The following is a 6,676-nucleotide window of genomic DNA, read 5'->3' on the forward strand; positions in this document are numbered from 1 at the left end:
TACATCAAAGTTAAATACTCATTAATGTCCAATTCTTACCATATATCTCAACTTTCGAAAAGTAACCCCGTTCTCTGCTATCACCTAAATAACGAACGTGTGATTTTTTTTTAATATTAGTAAAAGTTTGAGTTATGTAGTTATATGAACGTGATAAATAATACCATTGGACATCATCTGGCGTAACGGTAAGCTCTTAACTCTTCCCTCGCAAACATTGCCCGGCCCTGTCGGCTCTGCTCTATCGCCCATTGGCGAAACTCTATCGCTCAGCGACAAGCGAAACAATTCCTAACACCGGACAGAGAAATTTCTGATAAGCGACTTCCGCTTAGCTGAGTATACTTCAGACTTCTAATTGGTTACTTTACAGGCCACTGTAGCCTGAGATTCACTTAAACAAAATGGACCTCTCTGATACTTTCATCTGCGGATTCTGTGAAATGGGCACTGAAAATTCAGAACACATTTTTTGTAAATGTCCTGCACTAGGCAGAAAACATTCTTGGCAGCTGATTGTTAATTTTGCAGCAAATCTGCCATCTGTGAACGGGTAGATTAATTTTTGTGGATTTATTGCTAATTACTACATACAGAAACGTACTTTTAGAATAGAATAAAAGTATAACAGGTTGAACAAATTTTGTTTGGTTATATAAAGACCATCCTAATATTCATTCTCATCATTTCAATATTACCATCATTTAAAAATTATATATTTTAGAGTTTTTCGGTGAATAAGATATCATTTTTTTATTACAGTTTTTTTTGTTTTAATAAAAAAACGTCACAAATGGCCGTTTAAGGGGAGAGATACCGGTAAAGTTTCGAAAAAAAAAATTTTTTTATAAAATGTTACTATAATTCTTTAAGAATATGTCAAAAAAATTTTAGGACGTAAGTATCTTATTTTTTATATTATAGATCGTCAACCGTGACGACTCTATTTGCGTTCGAGCGCTGGGAGAGGCATAGGTAGTTACGTTGCCGACTTTAAATGCGTTTTTCTCAAATCTATATTTTTCGAATTGGCGTGCACGAAAAGTTATTGACCGATCTCCATAAAATGTTGCATACATCTTTTTTATGATATTATTTTCTATGTATTTCAAGTTTTCGAAAAAATTTTTCGAAGCAAAAGTAGTAGGAAAATTCGCCCAAAATTCATTTTTTTTTTTTTTTTTTTGAAGCATTTTATTCCGTAAATTTTGTTTCATTTTTGTTTAATTCATATGGAAATTATGGGATTAGTAAACAAAAAAGTGTTTGGTTTATCCTATTCAGGTCACTGACGCCGATTGAGAAGTCCCGCTGCGACCTTCCTGAAAGAATTTAGTGTACATCCGCTATTTTAAATGATTAAAATAAAAAAAAATTATATTATTTTAATGTATAAATAAACTGTATGCCAATTTTGGTGGAAAAATATAGTGACTTCTTCATTTTAAATAATTTTAATGAAATTGAGGGAAAATATGGCCATTTACAGGTATCTGCCCCCTTAAAATACCTACAGATCCTGGAGTTTTGGCTATTTTGCCATATTAAATCGATATGTCAACATCATCTGGGGCGTGTTTTCGAGAAAAAGCCAGCATTTATTCTGAACGAATCAAAAGACGTTTTTGAATTTAAAAATCATATCTTCCCAGCAAATTACTGCAACAGTTCACTCATTTAGCATTCTAACCCACTCGCATAAAACTCCGCTAGAGAATCTGCTCAACACTAACTCAGTATTTGAGCGAAAGGTCTTGTAAACAAAGAGCGGGAGCGCACATCAGTACATTTCACCATTGAGTAGGTAATAAAAGTGTTGCTGTTTGAAGCATTCCAGTGCAAGGTACGCACATTTTTATTTATTCAAATTCTTCAACAAAAGATTTTTGAAGCAAATATTTAACCCTTCTATTTTTTGTTCTCCGTGGAGCGTCACAAAATTTCTCTTCTGCTCCGCTTAGCACTTTCACTTTTATTATACTAATCAACAATTGTATTAAGTTAAAAAAAATATTTATATACATATGTACATATGCCCTATAGTATCTAATTGGCGGCCGCCGTAGCCGAATGGGTTGGTGCGTGACTATCATTCGGAATTCACAGAGAGAACGTTGGTTCGAATTTCGGTGAAACGCCAAAATTATAAAGACATTTTTCTAATAGCGGTCGCCCCTCGCCTTTTTTCTGCCATAAAAAAGCTCCTCATAAAAATATTGCCGTTCGTAGTCGGCTTGAAACTGTAGCTCCCTCCATTTGTGGAACAACATCAAGACGCACGCCACAAATAGGAGGAAGAGCTCGGCCAAACCCCTAAAAAGGGTACGCGCCAATTATATATATATATATATATATATTAATATAATTAATAATATCTAATTAAGTATTAATACATTTTTTAAGTTGCAATCAGTGGCAGAGAGAAAGGTCCAATCAAACCAGTACGAATTTTTTTTTTTCGAATTTATTTCTAATACGGTCTCTGTTCTGCCATTTTTGCACCACAACCTTGATACTGGATAAATTACGTGTCCAATAACCCCAAATATTATACAATACCTATATTTGGGACCAAAAAATTTTTGCATTTTGCCCGCGCAGATCGAGCTGTGCGTCGCGGCGAAGCAAGTGCAACGTCGATTTGTCTGAGTAAGCGTACGGTAAACGTGCGTGCATATGTATGTAAATATAACCAAACATTTTGGCGTTTTCCAAATCGTATATATACAGGGTAGGCCAAATAAGACCTACTAATGTCCATACTATGGTGAAACCACAAATTAAGATACTGCTCCGCCATTGGCCGCAAAAAGTTTTCAATCAATGTTCTGTAAGAAGCGACTGAAGCGTTTTACCCTATTTTCGAAGAAATATGGACCGATAACTCTAGTGGCCATAACACCGCACCAAACAGTACATTTAGATGGGGGCAACTGATGTTGGTGTGTTGCCCTTGGATTTTCAGAGCCCCACAATCGACAGTTTTTTTTGATGAGATAACCATTTAAATGGAAATGCGCTTCATCCGATATCAAAACATTATTTAAAAAATCAATTTGTGTGGCTAATTGTGCAAGAATAGAAAAACTCGATAATTTTAATGCGTTGTGTTGTTCTGTAGGGTTCCATAATAAATTTCCAACAATTCAAATATAACCTACAAAAAGAGAAAAATAAATATGTCAAAAAATAAAAGAGTTATTTGTGCTTAACTTTAGAAGGCCCACCCTGTACAATAAGCAACAGGCATTTTGGAAAACACCCTTTCTTTCTGAGCATATGGAATTAGATAAGAATATTTCTTATATAAGAATATTTCTTATATAAACATTAGGCTATCATTGAAATATTATTTGAAATAACATCCGAAGGTCATTCTTATGTAAAAGTTAAACAAAATACACGTGCATATAAATAGTACATGATTTATATGAATATACTCGTACATACATACGTACACGGAGTCAACAACACCGAGTTCTTAGTATGTATTTGTATGCTTCTGCGCACACCTGACACACATCAGCTAAGCAAAGACCATTCCCTCCGGCAATAGTTCTCTCGCCCATAACCCTACACACAAAGCACAGCCGTGAACACATACATACATATTTCCATTTGTATTTGCATAGGCACCCACACACATTCACCACATACACCGATTCACCAAATTCGTGTGCAGGTAGTTGTGGTGCTCTCATTTTATGAATGATCGTACTTTCCTTCGCTAAATATGCCCTTGCCTTGTTTACGTAAAACGGTTACAATGTTGTCAATTGTTATTTCTTTAAGAGAAAGAAAGTTCGAGAGATACCTGCGGGAAAGACTACAATTCAGCAGGACAGGGTCATTGTTAAGAAAAGTAGGAGTGAAACTTTTAAGTACTCTCGAGCGATAACCCTGAAATAAATGGGGAATTTAGCCTCCAAGCAGACTTTTGTGAAGAGGAATTCATAAAAATAAATTGTATGGGCGTGGCATGGGCAGAAAAAAACCGTTACTGTCGAAAAAATATATTAAGGCACGTTTGTATTTCGCAAATTCTTATAGAAATATGTAAAATTCGGGGAAAAAATACGAATGCGAATGAAAGTAAAACAGATTGGACAAATCCGATGGGTCCTTATGGTAAGGCTTTTGTTCAACGTGACAACGTCAATCCCCAATAAACAACAACGACCTTAACTCAAAGGTAACTTCAATCTGGGGATTTCCTGCAATATACAAGTACAATAGGCACCTTCGACTCACCACTTCTCTGCTCGCTATCTCTGCTCACTTGGCGAAAAATTTGCATGTGAAAACAACAACAAAGTATTTCAGACTCTTCAGTACCGCCGCTACTAACAATCATGCCATTGCGTCTGCACTTATGAATGTACTTTTTCTTGTAGTTACAGGGCTTACAACTTGTATGTATGTTAAGACAATAAGTGTACACAAGTATATATGCAGGGCATGTGCGTCGATATTATGTATATACATATATATAATTGGCGCGTACACCCTTTTTGGGTGTTTGGCCGAGCTCCTCCTCCTATTTGTGCGTCGATTACTCTTTATTTTTAATCTGTATGTGAGCAAAGCCATCGTTGCTCATCTCTATAACTCGACACAATAATTTGCCTATCGACTTCCTTTATATATACTTCCATACTTCCTACTTTCCAAAAAAGAGACCGACTATTTGAGGGGAAACGAAATAGTTTTTATTCGTAATTGTGAGTTTATGCACTCAGTAAGTGATATAAAACGGATTATACCCTCCCTAACTTGTCCAAGTCCCGGCTTTTGTCTAAAACTAACTACGTACAAGATCCCTATCCGACCAATCTTAACGCATGGATGTGAGGTATAGATTCTTAAAGTTGCTGACTGCGCACTGATTGCTAGCATAGAAAGAAAAATGTTAACAACGATTTTTGGGCAAATAGGAATGGATGATGGTACCTATAGAATACGGGACAATTCCGAACTAAACGAACGTCAGAACGAGACAGCTGTGCGTTTTGTTAAAGCGCAGGTCATAAGATGGTTAAGTCATGTTACCCGTATGCCTGCTGACTGTGCCGTGAAGAGAGGCAAAGACAGATCGAGGAACCGATGAATTTTGTGCAGGAGTTTACTTCAGAGGCGTTTCAAGTACTCAGCATTGAAAAGGATTTTTGTTTCTTTTTTTCAAGAACTTGAGCTTTTCGAACCACTTTTCCTACTTGACCTGACAGCAAAGTAGGTAAGCAGAAGAGTACTCGTTACTTTCAAAAATGTCGCAGCTGCACTCAATCACATAGACAGCACGGCTTCAATCTATACTGAGTTCCGGCATATCGTGATGATGCTTTGAAAAATCAAGAATCTCAAGAGGGACGATAACGGATGGGGCAGAGTTTAAGGAATCGAATCACGCAAATTTTATTATTTCTTTAGCAAAAGGCGTTTAAAAAACAATGCAGGTATTAAGCTAGAAGCTCTCAGGAATAGACTGATTTTATTAGTTAGTTCAATTAAAGCTAACAAATAGGTACACATTTGCTTTGCTTAGTTGGTATATTTTCCAATCAAACATTAAAATGTTTACTTAACATACTAATTATTTAATAATAGAACTGCTTATTTAACGGATTCGGGAAATATTGGCAACAAGACACGCATAGACCGTTTGGTCCCTAGCGATACCAGATGGAGACCGACCTCTATGAATACCGACAGTAGACATCACGTAGGATGTCATGGCGAATCTAAGCAGCGCTGGGAGATCCGCTTTTGAGACGTCCTCCAGACCCTCAAACAATGGGGCTCCCAGGCATTTTAAAGGCGTTTTTAATAATGCCGGACAAATGCACAGAAGGTGTTCTAAAGTTTCCTCAACATCCTCTCTGAATTTCCTGCCTTTGTCCGTGTTAGCAATCCCTATCTTGTACGCATGTGCAGTCAAAAGATTATGACCTGTTAGCATACCTATGATAGTTCTGCAGTCCTTTCGTGAGAGCGTAAGTACGAATTGAGTCAGTTTTTTGTCGTTAGTTCTACACATGACTTTTGCTGTTTTGCATGTGGTCAGATTAGTCCACCTAGCTTCCACTCGCCTTTTCATGTAGTCGTCCATTTTATTGTATATTGTATTGTATTTATTTAACGGTTATGGTATGTCGATCTCTTGTTCAAAAGGTAGTCACTTTTTGCTATCTCATCTACTATTTCGTTCCCCATAATACCTTTGTGACCAGGTACCCAGTAGATATGCAGCCTACTGTTTGCGGCTAGCCTTTCTATGGCCTCCCTGCTCCGTCGAACATTTTTGGATTTAATACAATATGAGCTTATTGCTTTTATTGACTGTCCACGTATATATTAATTGTTGAGTTCTTTTTTTCTAGTGTAGGCTAGCTCCGTGACTTTCCCCACAGCAAAAACTTCCGCTTGGAAAATACTGCTGTGGTCTGGCAGCTTGATAAGCTGCCTTATCCCTTGTTTTGAGCTGTAAATACCCGCTCCCACTCCGTCTAAAATTAAAAAAATTACGGAATTGGTATCATATTAATTTTTACTAATTTCCTGTTGTCAGACTTATTTGACTCATGAACTCCGCAAACTTATCATTTTCTTTTACTTGTCTATTTGTACATATATGTATGTATCTCGCGTATAAACCTCGCTAAGTCTCCCATTTTCACCC

This window comes from Anastrepha ludens, chromosome 6 (assembly GCF_028408465.1).
Source record: "Anastrepha ludens isolate Willacy chromosome 6, idAnaLude1.1, whole genome shotgun sequence".
In the NCBI taxonomy this organism is placed as follows: Eukaryota; Metazoa; Arthropoda; class Insecta; order Diptera; family Tephritidae; genus Anastrepha; species Anastrepha ludens.